A 14344-nucleotide genomic window follows, 5' to 3' on the forward strand; every position below is an offset into this window, starting at 1 on the left:
AGTGTCTGATCCATCTCAGAATCTGTCACTTTTGAACACATTCTCTGTATATGGTAAGATCTCAGTAAATGTTGTATAAATGACCTGTGACTTCAAACTCAGATTCACAAACAAGTTCATTCCAGCACAGCTGCCTCCTATTTCTAAGGAGAAAAGACTTTTGGTTTCATTTCTCATTCTCATCTCAATTCCTGGAAATGTTTTTGATGGGAATGTTTGTTAAGTGATTAAAGAATATTCTTTGTAAGCTGTTATCTTAGGCTTTCCTGCTTTCCTGCCAGTTTCCTAACTTATGTTCCACTTGAAAAAAGCTTTGTTCTGAATAAACTAAGGGAAAAGTAGTTCACCCAGAAATACTTAGAGATCCTGGAGAGAGCCAATGACCCTGGGGCCCACCCAGGGCTGGCAGGAGGGTGAGATCAGAGAGGCACTCAGGGTGCAAGGGAACTTGAGAGTGAGGGAGCCCTTAAATTTTGCACTCTAGGTGCCTCACTTGCCTCACTCTAGTTCCAGCCCTCCTCCCAGCTGTGGCTGACAGTCCTGTGAAGTGGGACAATCCATCTCAAATTCATGAATTAGAGAGAAAAGGGCAGCTGAGGTCACTATGTCTATCCCGCCTAACATTGTCCCCTGATCCTTTCTTTTCAGCTGCCTCTTCTGAAACCCAGTAGTAGATCCTTGCCAACCAAGAAAGAGAGGGAGAAGCGGAAGAAAAATCAGATAACTCAGGTGTAACAATCCAGTCTTCCTTTGTTTCCACACCAGATGTGTGGGTGTTTTCCCTTCCCGGAGCAATTCTGTGACACCAACTGTGTAGCCTTCACTATAACTCATTCTAACACTATGTACCTGGATATAGTGTCAAATCCCACAGGTTAAGGGCTCAGTCTCACCTTCAGATTCCAGTTGCAAGGAGCAGATCCCCTGGGTAATCACAGCATCTGTCCTACTTGGCTACAAATCAGAATTTCCCACAAACCCCTTCTCAGGTTCTAGCAATTATCTAGAGTGGTTCGCAGAACTCAGGAAAACACTAATATTCACCAATATATTAAAGGATATGGTAACAGATACTCACTAGCAGTTATTCCCCATTCCCTCATCCTCTCAGCTCCCGGAACCAAGAATCTACTTTGTCTTCATGGATTTGCCTATCCTGAATAACTTGTATAAGTGGAATTATACAATATGTGGTCTTTTGTTTCCAGCTTCTCCCACTTAGCATGTTTCTGAGGTTCATCTATGCTATAGCATATTACAGTAGACCATTTTCTGTTATGGATGAATAATATTCCATCGTATGTCTATACCACGTTTTGTCCATTCCTCAGTTGGTGAACATTTGAGTATTTACACTTGGGCTATTATTAATAATAATGCTTCTGTGAATATTTGTGTACAAGTTTCTGTGTGGGCATAATTGCTGGCATGGTACAGACTGTAACTCTGTGTTTTATATTTTGAGGAAATATTTGAAGAAATGTTGCCAAATTTTTCTGCATCAGCTGAACCATTTTCCATTTCCAGCAAGTGAAGTGCAGCACTCCTATCTTAGCATTCCTATTTTCTACCCTTACAATGGCTCCTTTGAAGACAAGCACGAGCAACAAAATTTGGTAGAAACAATGACACCCCCCCCCCCCCCCCCCGGCTCTTTGTGAACTTTGTACAAGACTTCCGCCAGAAAAATTCCAGGGAATAGTTAACCGGGAAGGCTTACTAACGCTTATCCTTGTTTCTGTCTGCCGCTTCGCTAGTCCCCCGCCTGCCCCCTTAGCCAGCTAGAATGTAGCTTTTGCCTTTATATTCTCCCTGTGAAGACTGTTCGAGGCTGCAGGTTTGTTTAGGGCAGGAGCCCGCTCACAGTCGCCAGCTAATAAATCTCCAAAAGGTCGATTTGGTCTCTGTTTAAATTAGTCTCCCGTAAGACAGTTTAACACAAGAGTGTATGGGCCTCCAATTTCTCCACATCTTTGCCCACAGTTGTTACTGGTCCATCAGTTTTAGAGCAATTATCCTAGTGGGTGTGAAGTAGTATCTCAGGATTTAGATTTGCATTTCTTTAGAATGACTCATGATGTTCAGCATCTTTCATATGGGGTTGGCCATTTGTATAGCTTGTCTGGCGGCTTCTAAGGATTCCTCTTTGTCATTGATTCTCTGAGGCTTGGATATTTTCTCTAGCTTGAATATTCTGTCATTTTCAAAACCTAGGTGTAGATTTTTTTCAGTATTTATCCTTCTTGGAGGTCTCTGAGCTTCCTTTATCTGTGGTTTGGTGCGTGAGATCAATCTCAGAAAGTTTTCATCCATGATTACCTCAGATGTTTCATGTGCTCCTTTCTGTCTTTACCTCTGGTAGTCCCATCGCATGTATCTTGTTATCCCACTGTTGCTAGATACTCTTCACTGTTTGCCGTAACCGTGGTATCAGGGGCTAAACTTCCTCTGCTGTCCTTGTTTTTATCTTCTCTGTTGTTTTTGGCTTTCTCTAGAGACTCCTTCTTGTATAGGGTCTGATGTTTGCAGTTTTTTAAAATATAATTCCACTTTATCATACAGGAGCTCTTTATATGTGATGACAAGTGTGGGGAGAGGGAAAGCAGTCTAGATTCCTATGCTTAAGTTCCAGTCTTTTAGTGAGCTTGTGTCCCTGGCCTGTATTGTTCACAAGTGCTTCTGAGCTTCTCTCCCCCACTTCCCACCTTAGCCTTAGGACAGGAAGGCTAGAAGGGGCTGAAGTGGGTATTTCCCCTTCTGCATGTCACTTAGACTTTGGTAAAACCAAAGGCTCTGGTAAAAGAGTTTCCCTTGAGGGCAGGCGTTGCTATGGAGAACAGGCAGGTCTGGGCACATTTAAAAATGGTCCCTTTTCCTGTCCCTCTGCTGAAAGCATGAGGACATTTTCTTGGTGTGAGGTCGAGGCTGAGGGCAACCAGGCCAAGAAGCCCTGAGAGGTTTTGGAAAATTTTATTGAAGCATCCTCTCAAAGTGGGCTGAGGCCAACAGTATGTTGTCAGCCGGGAAGTGGAGTTAAGATAGGGTACAGTGTGGGGCAGGTGTTGCATACACCGGCCATGAAGAATTGTCAGAATGACAGGATGTCTTGGAGGATAACAGGACGTTTTGAGGGCCCAGGCTTGGTCAAGCAGAATGGTCAGGTCCTATGTTTGCTTGCAGTTGGGCTTGCTTGCGGCAATGGCCCCAAACTATGGAGAAAAACATGCTTGGACTAGAGATGTTAAATAAAGCTTATTGAGCCTGGCCGGGCGTGGCTCAGTGGTTGAGTGTCGACCTAGGATGCAGGAGATTGTGGTTCGATTTCCGGCCTGGGCACATGATGGGGTTGTGGACTCGATCCCCAGTCGGGGACGTGCAGGAGGCAACCAATCAATGACGACTCTCTCATCATTGGTGTTTCTATCTCTCTCTCCCTCTCCCTTCCTGTCTCTGAAATCAATAAAGATATATTTAAAATAACTAAATAACTAAATAACTGACTAAATAAAGCTTATTGAGTAAAACAGGCCATAGGTAAACCATCCTAACATTTGGATCTTCAGATTAATAACTGGGTGGGACTCTCAGTTTTTGTCAAACAAGAAACCAGCTATGTATCTTCTTTGGAAGACAACTGTATATAATTATTTACCCGATTTAAAAGTTGGGTTATTTGTATTTTTATTGTTGAATAGTAAGGATTATTTATATATTCTGGGTACAGATTCCTTATCAGATATATGATTTGCAAATAGGTTCTCTCATTCTATAGATTGTCTTTTTACTTTCTTGGTGATGTGCTTTGAATCATGGAAGCTTTTCATTTCGATTAAGTATATCGAATTTTTCTTTTTTGGCTTGTACTTTTGGCATTATGTCTAAGAAACCATGGTCTAATTCAAGGTCAAGATTTGCTGCTATGTTTTATTGTAAGAGTTTCATTGTTTTAGCTTTTTTTTCCCTCTTTTTCTCTTACATCTAGATCTATGATACATGTCATTTAATTTTTGTATGTGGTGCGAAGTAGGGGTTCAATCCTATTCTTTACATGTGGATACCTAGTCTTAGCATCATTTGTTGAAAAGACTGTTTTCCCATTTAGTTTTTTTGCATATTGTCAAAAAATCAATTGACCATAAATGTTATGATTTACTTCTGAACTTTCAATATCCCATTGTTTCATATGTCTATCCTTGTTTATGCCAATGCCACGCAGTCTTGATTACTTTGTAGAAGATTTGAAATCGGGAAGTATGAGTTTTCAGCTTTGTCTGCCATTTTCAAGATTATTTTGGCAATTCTGGGTCCCTGTAATTTTCATATGCATTTTAGTTTTGGTTTGGTAATTTCTGCAAAATGAATGAATGAATGAATGAATGGGTAAATCAAAATGCCAGTCATTATTTTAATAAATTATGTTGACTCTGTAAAATGCTTTGTGGAGCACATCTTTCTTAACAATATCAAGTTTTTCAATTCTCAAACATGTGATATATTTACATTTATTTAGGCATTTAAATATTTCAATAGTGTTGAGTAGCTTTCAGTATATAAATCTTGTGGTGTTTTTGATTAATGTATTCCTATGATTCTTTTTGATGTAAATGGAATTTTCTTCTCCTTTGTTAGTTTTAATATTTTTTTGGTGGCTTCCTTAGTATTTTCCATACACAAGATCATGTCATCTATGAATAGAGACAGTTTTCCTTCTTCCTTTCCAATATAGTGGACTTGTCTTTCCTTTTCTTGTCTAATTGCCCTGGTGGAACCTCCAATACAATGTTGAATGGTCGTAGCAAGAATGGACATCCTGTTCCTTGTTCTTGATTTTAGAGAGAAAACATAGTCTTTTAATACTAAGTATGATTCTAGCTGTGGGCTTTATCATACATGTCCTCTTACTATGTTGAGAAATTCTCATTATTCTTAGTTTATTGAGTGTTTTTATGATGAAAGGGGCCAGATTTTGTCAGGTTACTTTTATGTGTCTACTGAGATAACCATGAGCTCTTTTTTTTTTTTTTTTTTAATCCATTGATATGCTGTGTGTTTTATGTTACTTGATTTTAGAATGGTAAACCAAGCTGTCTTTCTGGCATAAATCCACGTGGTCGAGGTCTAGATCTTTTTCTATGTTGCTGGATACAGTGTGCTAGTATTTTGTTGAGGGATTTTGCATAAAGGGTATTGATCTCTATTTTCTTTGTGATGATATTTTTCTGGCTTTAGTATCAGAGTAAAACTGGCCTCATATAACGGGATAGAAAGAGCTCTTTTTAATTCATAGATTCGTTTATCAGCTAGATCAAATGAGTACTATCAATTTGTCGTAGGCATCTGAATCCTAAGTGTCTGAAATGAGGATCACATACAAAAGTGAGACTTAACAGTTTCATTGAAATCTGGTACACAACAGATCTCATAAGAAAACATTGGTAGAACGAAGTCAAAATGAAGTCAAACCTGAAAAAGAAGAGAATCCACAAAGCTATTAAACTTTTCATAAAATGCAATTTCTATAAATTTTATAAATAATATTGATAGGAACAAAATTTTGGTAAACAGATAATTTTACCAAATTGGATTTTAGTATTCAAAAGCAAATGTTTTTAAAGTTGATAATTTTGGAAAATGTGGTGAATTGTCCTTTAGGTAGCTTGACCATTGGGTGTAGTGTCTTCCGTAAATAAAATTTCAGCTATTTGCCTAGTTTCTGGATGCAGATAAGGGTCAGGAGGGTACAAAATGAAGAAGACTGATTATGCCACAGTCACTCCTCTTCTATTTTTGAGAAGTAGGAAGTGAGGTTAAGTGCTGATAGTAAGAGATGAAGATCCAAAGACTTTAAGTGGAGAAAGTTTACAAGAATCAAAGAGATGACAGGACCGAGGAATTCAGATTTACTGAGCTGTGTTCAGTGTCCAGGTCTATTGATTCCAATTCCAATGGTTGTGTGAAATTTTTTGTTTGTAGGACCTCTCATTGATGAGGGCACAGGGATACAGCAATCAGATGATTAGTAAGTGAGTGGGAGAGAAAGACATGGGGTTGAATAGTGGCTGCCATGAGAATGGATGAAATGTTGGATCATAATGTCCAGGCTTGGTTGAAAGGAAGAAAGGCCTGGTACACACAGGGAGTTAAGAGAGAGTTCAAAGGATTGAAGTTAAAAGACTCTGAAAGTTTGATATATGTGCATGCTTATGAGAGAGCCAGGGGCAAGAAGGTGGGTTTACAGAGTAAGAAGGTGACAGGTAAAATTTCAGGGGTAAAGCAGATCTGGTCATGAAAGGGCCAAAGGCCTGTTAAAGAGAGTGGGCTGGATGGATGGTTTTCAGGAGGAGAGAACGATAAAGAACTATGGTGCCAGGGTCTTTAATGGGGCATGCGCTTGGACAGGGTAAGGGCATAAGTGGGATGGAAGCAGGCCTTGGGATGGTGAACAAGACTCTGGGCCTAAGACTTCTCTAAATGTGTGAGTAACCAGAAGCTGTCTTTTCCTACCTCCACCCCCAATCAGAGCAGCATAAACTGCCCAGCCTGTTATAAAAAAGGGGGGAGCTCGTTCTCAGTGTGTGTAAGACTCCTCCAGGGAGGCCTTCGACCCTTCAGTACTTGCTTCTATCTCTGTTAGTGACCCCATGTTGGCTCCTAGTTTTGTTTTGAATTAATGATACTGTGTCTGTTGCTGAAGCCCATCCTCTTAGATCTGATTGACTGTATTTAGTGGTTCATTTTGTGACTAGCGCTGGGCTGTTTTTTCCTCAAAGGCAGAAAGACTTGAACTGCATTCTTGCCAACTTACTTTCCGTGGGTTAGGCCAGCAGGTGATCTAGGCCTTAGCAGGTAAGGCCAACACCATCAGGAGGAGGTGATACAACCAAGTCAATCCCAAAGGAGAAGGGCTTTACATAAAGGTGGAGAAGCCGTGGAAGCCGCAATGGAGAACGAGAAAGCTCTCCTCCTTCCCCCTTTGCCCTCACTCTATGATTTTGGACTTTTCCCTCCATCAATAGTGTCTGTCTACATGAATAAGGACTGGCAGAAATACTTATCACAAAATGATTGTAGCCTGTTCATGCTGCTCTAATAAAACACAACAGAATGGGTACTTAGAAACAACAAAATTTTATTTCTTCCTGTTCTGAAGGCTGGGGCATCCAAGAGCAAGATGCCAGCATGGTCAGGTTCTGGTGAGGGCCATCTTCCTGGTTCATAGCTTGTGTCTTCTCGTTGTCTCCCCACGTGGTAAGTGAGAAATGGGATTTTTGTGGGGTCTCTTTTATAAGAACACTAGTGCTCTTCATGAGGACTCCATCCAAAGGCCGGCCTCCTAACACCATCACATAGGGCATTAGGATTTCAACATATGAATTTTGGGGGTGGGGATACACAAACATTCAGACTGCAACAAAAACTAATACTTTCATGTCAAAATTCACTTTTTAGATCAGTGTTCCTCTCAAGGTGTTGCATATCTCTGTCCTGCCTTCTCTTTTCTTTTTCACCTAACTTCTTGAGTTGTCCTGAGGGTTCCTGCTTTTGCCACTCTCAAGAGACTGCTCTGTCCAATGTCGACAGTGATCACCGTCATTCCCAAGTCCCGTGTCCAAAAATACTCATTAAACCACTCCTCCAGAGGCTGGCCAATATTAGGGTCTGAGAATACAAAAATTACCTAATGTTTGCCCCCAAGTATTCACAATCAGCTGAAGGAGACAGACACAAATAGAGGCATTTGGCACCCTCTTCCCCTGGATTTCGAGACACAGTGTTCTGCTGTCCTTTATAGGGTCTTCAGAGGGCTTTTCTTTCTGTCCGACCTTAGTATGCTGGTTCTATCCTAGCTCTTCTTTTTCTCTTACTCTGTATCTTTCGTTGGAAAATTCTTCTAGTCCGTGAGACACACACACATTCTTCTAGTCCCGTGTGTGTGTGTGTCACCTCTGTACTGCTGGTTTACACATAGCCTCTGAGCTCACAGGACTGTTACATATATGCTTTGTTCACATGATAGCTACTTAACACGAATGGTATGTTTTCAGTAAAGCTCATCACAGTATTTTCAGATCTGCTTCCTCTCTGCTATTGTCCATGGAATGATTCTTTGTGAATGGAATTACTACAGCTAAGTGCCCAAGCAGAAACTTGGTGTCATCCTTCATTCAGCTTCCTCCTCTACCTCATGTAATCCCACACAATGTCTGATCTAATCTATCTCCTGTAATGCTGTCTGATCTCTGAGCTTCTACCTCCCTGCCTCTGCCCTAGTCTAGTCTTCAATCAACTCCCCTTGAATTCTTAAACTAAGCTTCTATTTGGTTTCTTTGCGTCTAGTCTCTCCCTCTAACCAATCTTTCAGTCTGATACAAGAATGATCTTTCTGAAACATAAGTATGATGACAAATTTTCTCTCCATTTAAAAATCCTTTAGCGCCTTCCCCTGGTCATCAGGATAAAATCCAAGCACTTTATCAGGTCTTACAGGGACCTTTGTAACCTGATCTTGCCTGGCCTTCCAGCTTCCTTTCCTCCACTTCTTCCCCAAATACTAAAGCCGAGCTCTACCAAATTACTTACCTGGAATTTCTCAACCACTACATACTGCTTCATAATTCAGTGCACTTATACCTGTAGCTCCTGCTGCCTGGAAGGACCTCACAGCTGACTTCTCTCCCCCATGCTTGATGGATACCTACTTTCTTCAAGATTCAGCTATAGCACTGTTTCCTCTGAACTTCTTCATTGACCTCCTCCTTTCTTGGAATTCCAGTAAGCCTTGTGTGCACCACTTTCATACTACCTGTCTACTATGTTGTATTTCTTTGTTTATGATCTGTCCCTCTAATTGGCCTATTGGGTCGTTGACAAGTCATCCCTGTATTCTCAGTATTAGCACAGTGCTTTGAATGGAGGAGTACACTTAATGCTGAATATATCTGATTAATTCTTTTTTGAGTGCCTACTATGCACAAGGAAGACTCTGCACTAGGTACTGTGATACATTTTACAGGTTCTCTTTCCTCTTAAAACACCTTGCTGGCCAGTCACGAGTATACTCATGTTTCTATTCCCAAATGTCGTTGACCGTTCACGAGATAACGTGTTTCTGCACTTACATTAAGTAATTTCAAGGCCTGAAAGCAATGTAGAGTTTTAAAAGAACTCTCTAGATTGTTTTCTTACTTATCTTTGCTTAGGCTGATATTACAAGAGATGCGAGATCATGTTTTACAGAAAACAGTAACCAGCAGTAAAAATAAATCCCACTAGGGCATGTAAGGTATGTTCTTCTAAGGGAAAGCGTAGTGAAACACAATATGTATGTAAAACTTGTTTAGGACCATGCCTGTAGATACATGTTATACAGTATATCCCACTAAAATATATATATAAATTAAAAAGTATATTTAAAAAATGTTAAAATATATACAATATGTTTAATACATATGGTAATATAAATATAAGATACGACAAAGTAAAGTACATTTAAGTTTATTCAGATGCTTTCATTTAATATTCAAGTGCGAAAAATAGCCATCTGCACTGATGAGTTCTGGCTCAAAATAGCCAGTCAGCAAGGCAATGTCTCAGTCTCCTTCATAGTTTCTGTATCCTGTCTGTCCCCTAATGTCCGATCTCAGCCTCCTTTCCCTCTACATGTACACTCTGAGTCACCCCAAATTGTCAGCTTTAATTGCTGACAACTCCCAAGTCTGTCCTCCCAGTGAAGAACTCTCTCCCAAACTCCAGGTGCTCCCAGGCACAGACAAAACTGATTTTATCTTTCTTTCAACTATCTGGGATAAAAAGAAAGAATAAATGTAAAAACGTTTCTAACCCTGCCGGGAGTGGCTCAGCAGTTGAGCATCAACCAAGGATCCAGGAGATTGTGTTTCATGCAGGTATTAAATTAATTATTAAAGTAGACCAATATTATTGATATCAAAAGGTGAGCATAGGAGATTTTAAGTGGAAAAAGTTATAGGACAGTATGTATAGGACAGGATGCTGTTCTTTATTTATATATTACCATATATAAATATGCAAAATTAATATACATATTTAATTATTTGTCCATATGACTGGAAGGAAGGTCATTAAACTGTTGGCCAGAGTTACTCTGATGGGTGGGGTTTTGAGTGTTTTAAATTTCCTTTTATATGTTTTATATATTTTGGAAATTTTTTAATGAATAAATAATATTAATAAACAACAACAGAGATTTCTAAAAATTTCATCGAAATCTAAATCTCTTTTTCCTATTTAGAATTTTTTAAGGCCGCGTTGCAAAACGATTCTCAACTGCCACAATCCAAAATGTCCTAGGGACACTTGACAAAGTCTGGATAAATATTTGGTTGTTATGACTGCCAGGAGTGCTGCTAGCATCCAGTGGGTAAAGGCCAGGGATGCTGTTAAACATCTTTTTTTATACAGAACAGTTCCCCACAAGATAGAATTATCTATCCTCAAATGTCAGCACTGCAGAAGTTGAGAAATCTGTCAGATTTATCCTTATAAAGTTCTTTACCACCATCTGGTGGTAAGAGAAGGACCTGCAACTTCCCTGTAGCTTCACAGGGAATTCAGATGATTGAAGAAGGGCCTCAGAAATAAGATGGGAAGCCATAGGACGGATAGCTATAGTTCGAACAGGAGTTTGAACAGGGGAAGAGCAAGGAAAATTCATGGTTGAGCGGGTCTGTGATATTACTAAGGCTGATATTTACTTGTGAGGCTACTATTCTGTATTTGTAAACCCTACATTAAGATTCCCAGTTTCCAGTTTCACTGTGACTCCAGAGACTCAGAATAACTAGGTGGTGAGGCAAGAAAGGATTTGGGTAAACTTTGTGGGTGTAAGTTGTCAGAAGTAGAGGGGATCTGCAGTTGCCCCCATAGGCACCACCCTAGGACATAGGATGATAAAGCTGCTCGTTTAGGAATAATTCCAGCCCAGAGCATGTGGGACCAAGGAAGGGCTCCCTGTTTTGGCTCATGTTACCTACCGCCTCCATCTCAATGTCTCCTAAGGAACCTATTTGCAAGACCTGGCCTTTATTTGACTCTACCCTTCTTACCCTTACCCTGAAGGCCATGTAGAAAACAAACATCTATTCTTGTGCTGCTCATCAGTTTTACCTCTTTTATTCACATTCCACTTTCTGTTTCCTAATTATTGTTTACTAATGAGTAGTCCATCTGGCAGCTATGCCTCATGCTCCCCTTCACTGCCCTCCCCTGGACTTTGGGCCACTGCTCACTCTCCTGCCTGCTGGTCACTTTTCGAAAGCCTGCATTCTCTCACTTTTTGAAAGGATGCTGTTCTTTTCCAATCAGTGTAGGAACCTATGGAGCCCTTATTTCCATTTTGCATTATTTCTTTATTTTCTACAACCCTATTATTCAAATCTGTTTAGATGTAGCAATCTATACCACATCCATGATCTCTTAACCATCTTTGAATTCCCTGTGGGTAATGGACTCTTGGCTGCCCCTCTATTTCCCTTACTAGGGTAATTGCAGCCTCCTGGTTTCTAGTGGTTAAGTGCTTGCACATAATTTCTATTCCTTTCCAGCTCCATCGTCCCAGCTCTGGACTGATACTCCTGCGATCACCCCTGGCCTTCAGAGGAGAGCCACCACTGACCTTCTTAGTGAAGTTGGTGCCTCAGTATCACATTCCTAATGGCTTGGTGAATGGTGAGTCCTTTGGACTTTCCCATGAAATGTAACCCTCTTGTGGGCCTTCTGGCCTCATGTAGCATAACCATTCCAGTGTGCCCATCTCCCTGTCACCTTTAATTTTTTTCCCTGCATTGTCTTCCAAAAAACTGAGCAGGCATTTCTAGTCTGCCCAGTGTGGACTTTTGATTTCTCTGCGTCTCTAAGGGCCTCCCTTCTTTTCGTGAGTTTCCTCACAACAGTGAATTTGTCCAATCCAGAGGTGATTGCTTAATCATTGAACCTCAAATCCTGAGAAAATGTCCCCAAGGTGATGAATTGTTGCATATCCAGTCTTATGTTCTAGCTCCCTTGACCAAGCACCCTCAAAATCATGTATTAGTGATACTCCCTTGCCACCTGCCAACACATACTAACTAGTTCTTGTGGCTCATTTTGGGTATAATCTCTTTTCATTTTTATCAGGTCCAGAGGTCAGCAACTCAGTTCTTCTGGGATTTTACTTTAATGATAGGCCTGCAGCCAGGAGAGCTTTAAAGTGGCTTCCAAGGGAGGCCCTTGTTGTCTTGAGAGGAAAGGCTTGTGCAATGTCATCCCCGCCTGGAGAAGTGCCAGCTCTCACTGTGGAGGCATGGGCTTGCTCTGTTAGCTCTGAGGTTTCAGGGGGGGCTGCAGACTTAAAATCCTTGGGGTATTCACTGAGATATCCATTCCTTGATCCAGGTGGAAGCTAATGGAAGCAGATGTGAAAGCAAACTGAATTACTACAGAGCTTGTGAGAATGAAGGGGGAAGCTCGGGAAGTGGTCAGGCAGGTTAATCATAAAAGGTCCATGATATTTTCTAACCGAGGAGATTAATGTTATGTTCTAAATGGCATTCTTTCAATCTGTTTTGTACTAATTCTACAAATCTGTTCCTTTTTAGAAGAGTTCTACTTGTGGAATGGCAGTGTGAGGAGCTTCATGGATCCATTCCTCACTGTAACAACAGAATTGGTGAAAATTATTTAAAAAGCCAACCAATTAAATTTTCCGGAAATTGTCCTAAGGCCTTACAGCCAAGGAAGGAACATTTTTTCAGGAAAACCTATTAAACTTGGTAACAACACTTAGAGTCTACTGATTGAGCCATGACTGCTCCATCCCTTCACTCTGAAGAGGTGTGGCCAAGAAGATGAGGCTTCCTTGCCCCACATCCCAGACAAGGGATAAGGTTTCTTTCTGAAAACAAAGATCTCACCCTCTACCTTTCCCGTTGTCCATCTTGGTTAGAATATCACAGATGTGACCTTCACTGACCATCTGTTCTTCCACTTTCCCCTCCCCAATTTCCTGTACTTTCGAGGACCAAAAAACCCCACATTGCTTCCTGGAGAGGAGAGACAAGGCCGAGGTGTGCCGGCAGTCACCCCGAGAGCTTCAGAATCCAAGAACAATTCTATTCCCATTCCTTATCCAAGTTTAATAGAAACCTTCCACCCAGGCCCCATCTCTTTCTCTGAGGTTGCCTGTTCTCTCTTACTTCTCGAGCGTGTACTATCACTTTAAAAATTGTATTGTGTTTTGCTAAATCTTTCTGTCATGCTCACGAATCCTTTCTTGGGCCGTGACAAGAATCTGTACCCTGTATCGGTGTTAGGCTTCCTTTGGCCTCTGCGGGTTCCACCCGGCATCACTACTACCACCATCTAACATATTGGAACACTTACTCTGTGCCAGGCATATGCATTCTCTCAAGTAATCCTCACACCGCTATGAGGTGACACCATTTTACAAAAGAATAAAATGAAGCAGAGAGAGGTTGAGTAACTTACCTGTGGTCACACAGCAGGTAACTGGTGCAGGCTCTACGCAAAACCACGCAGTGTAAGTCCCGAGTTTGTGTTCTTCACCCCACTGCAAGCTGGCATTCCTCACCTCTCAAACCTGACTCATCTACTAATTTATTCCCTCACTTTAAATTGCTTCTCCCTTCTTCCTTCCCCTTTTTAGTTTTTACTGGGATAACTATTCTAATAAATCACTTGCATGTGATTCTCTGTCTTAGGTCTGATTCTGAGGAATCTCAGACATATTACCTTCCATACTGCTTCAGAATTGTGACAGTGGCTTCTCTACGTCTTTGACTGGCTGATTAGTGTTGCAAATAGTGGTAACTGCTGATAAGGTATCAAAGGACATCAACACCTTAGAGGTGCATTTTGAGCTATAAGTTCAAATCACATTTATTGAGAACTTACTGTGTCCTCAACTGCGATTTCTCAAGGACCCCTTGTTGAATATTCCTGCCAGTGAAGTCCAGATGAGACTATCTGAGCCTATCAATGTGGCTCTAATAAGATGTTACTCAAAAGCAACAGAATAAGGATCTTAGAAGAAGCACTAAAACGTCATAACAACATATGCTTAGAGAATTGCTAGTGTTTGGCACTGTCCTAAATGCTTTCTATACAGCAGTTCATCTATTCTTTCCAACAACAGCATGAGGAATGTACTAGGCTGCAGACAGGGCACTTGAGCACGGAGTGGTCACATTACGTGCTCCAGGTCTCACAGGCACCACTACAAAGGTAACAGTTTTGGTGATTGTCATGACAATGTCAATGATAGTACAGATGCTTTCCTTCACTCCCTTGTCCACTCATGCACCACAGC

The sequence above is a fragment of the Miniopterus schreibersii genome, assembly GCF_964146895.1.
Source record: "Miniopterus schreibersii genome assembly, chromosome: 12".
In the NCBI taxonomy this organism is placed as follows: Eukaryota; Metazoa; Chordata; class Mammalia; order Chiroptera; family Miniopteridae; genus Miniopterus; species Miniopterus schreibersii.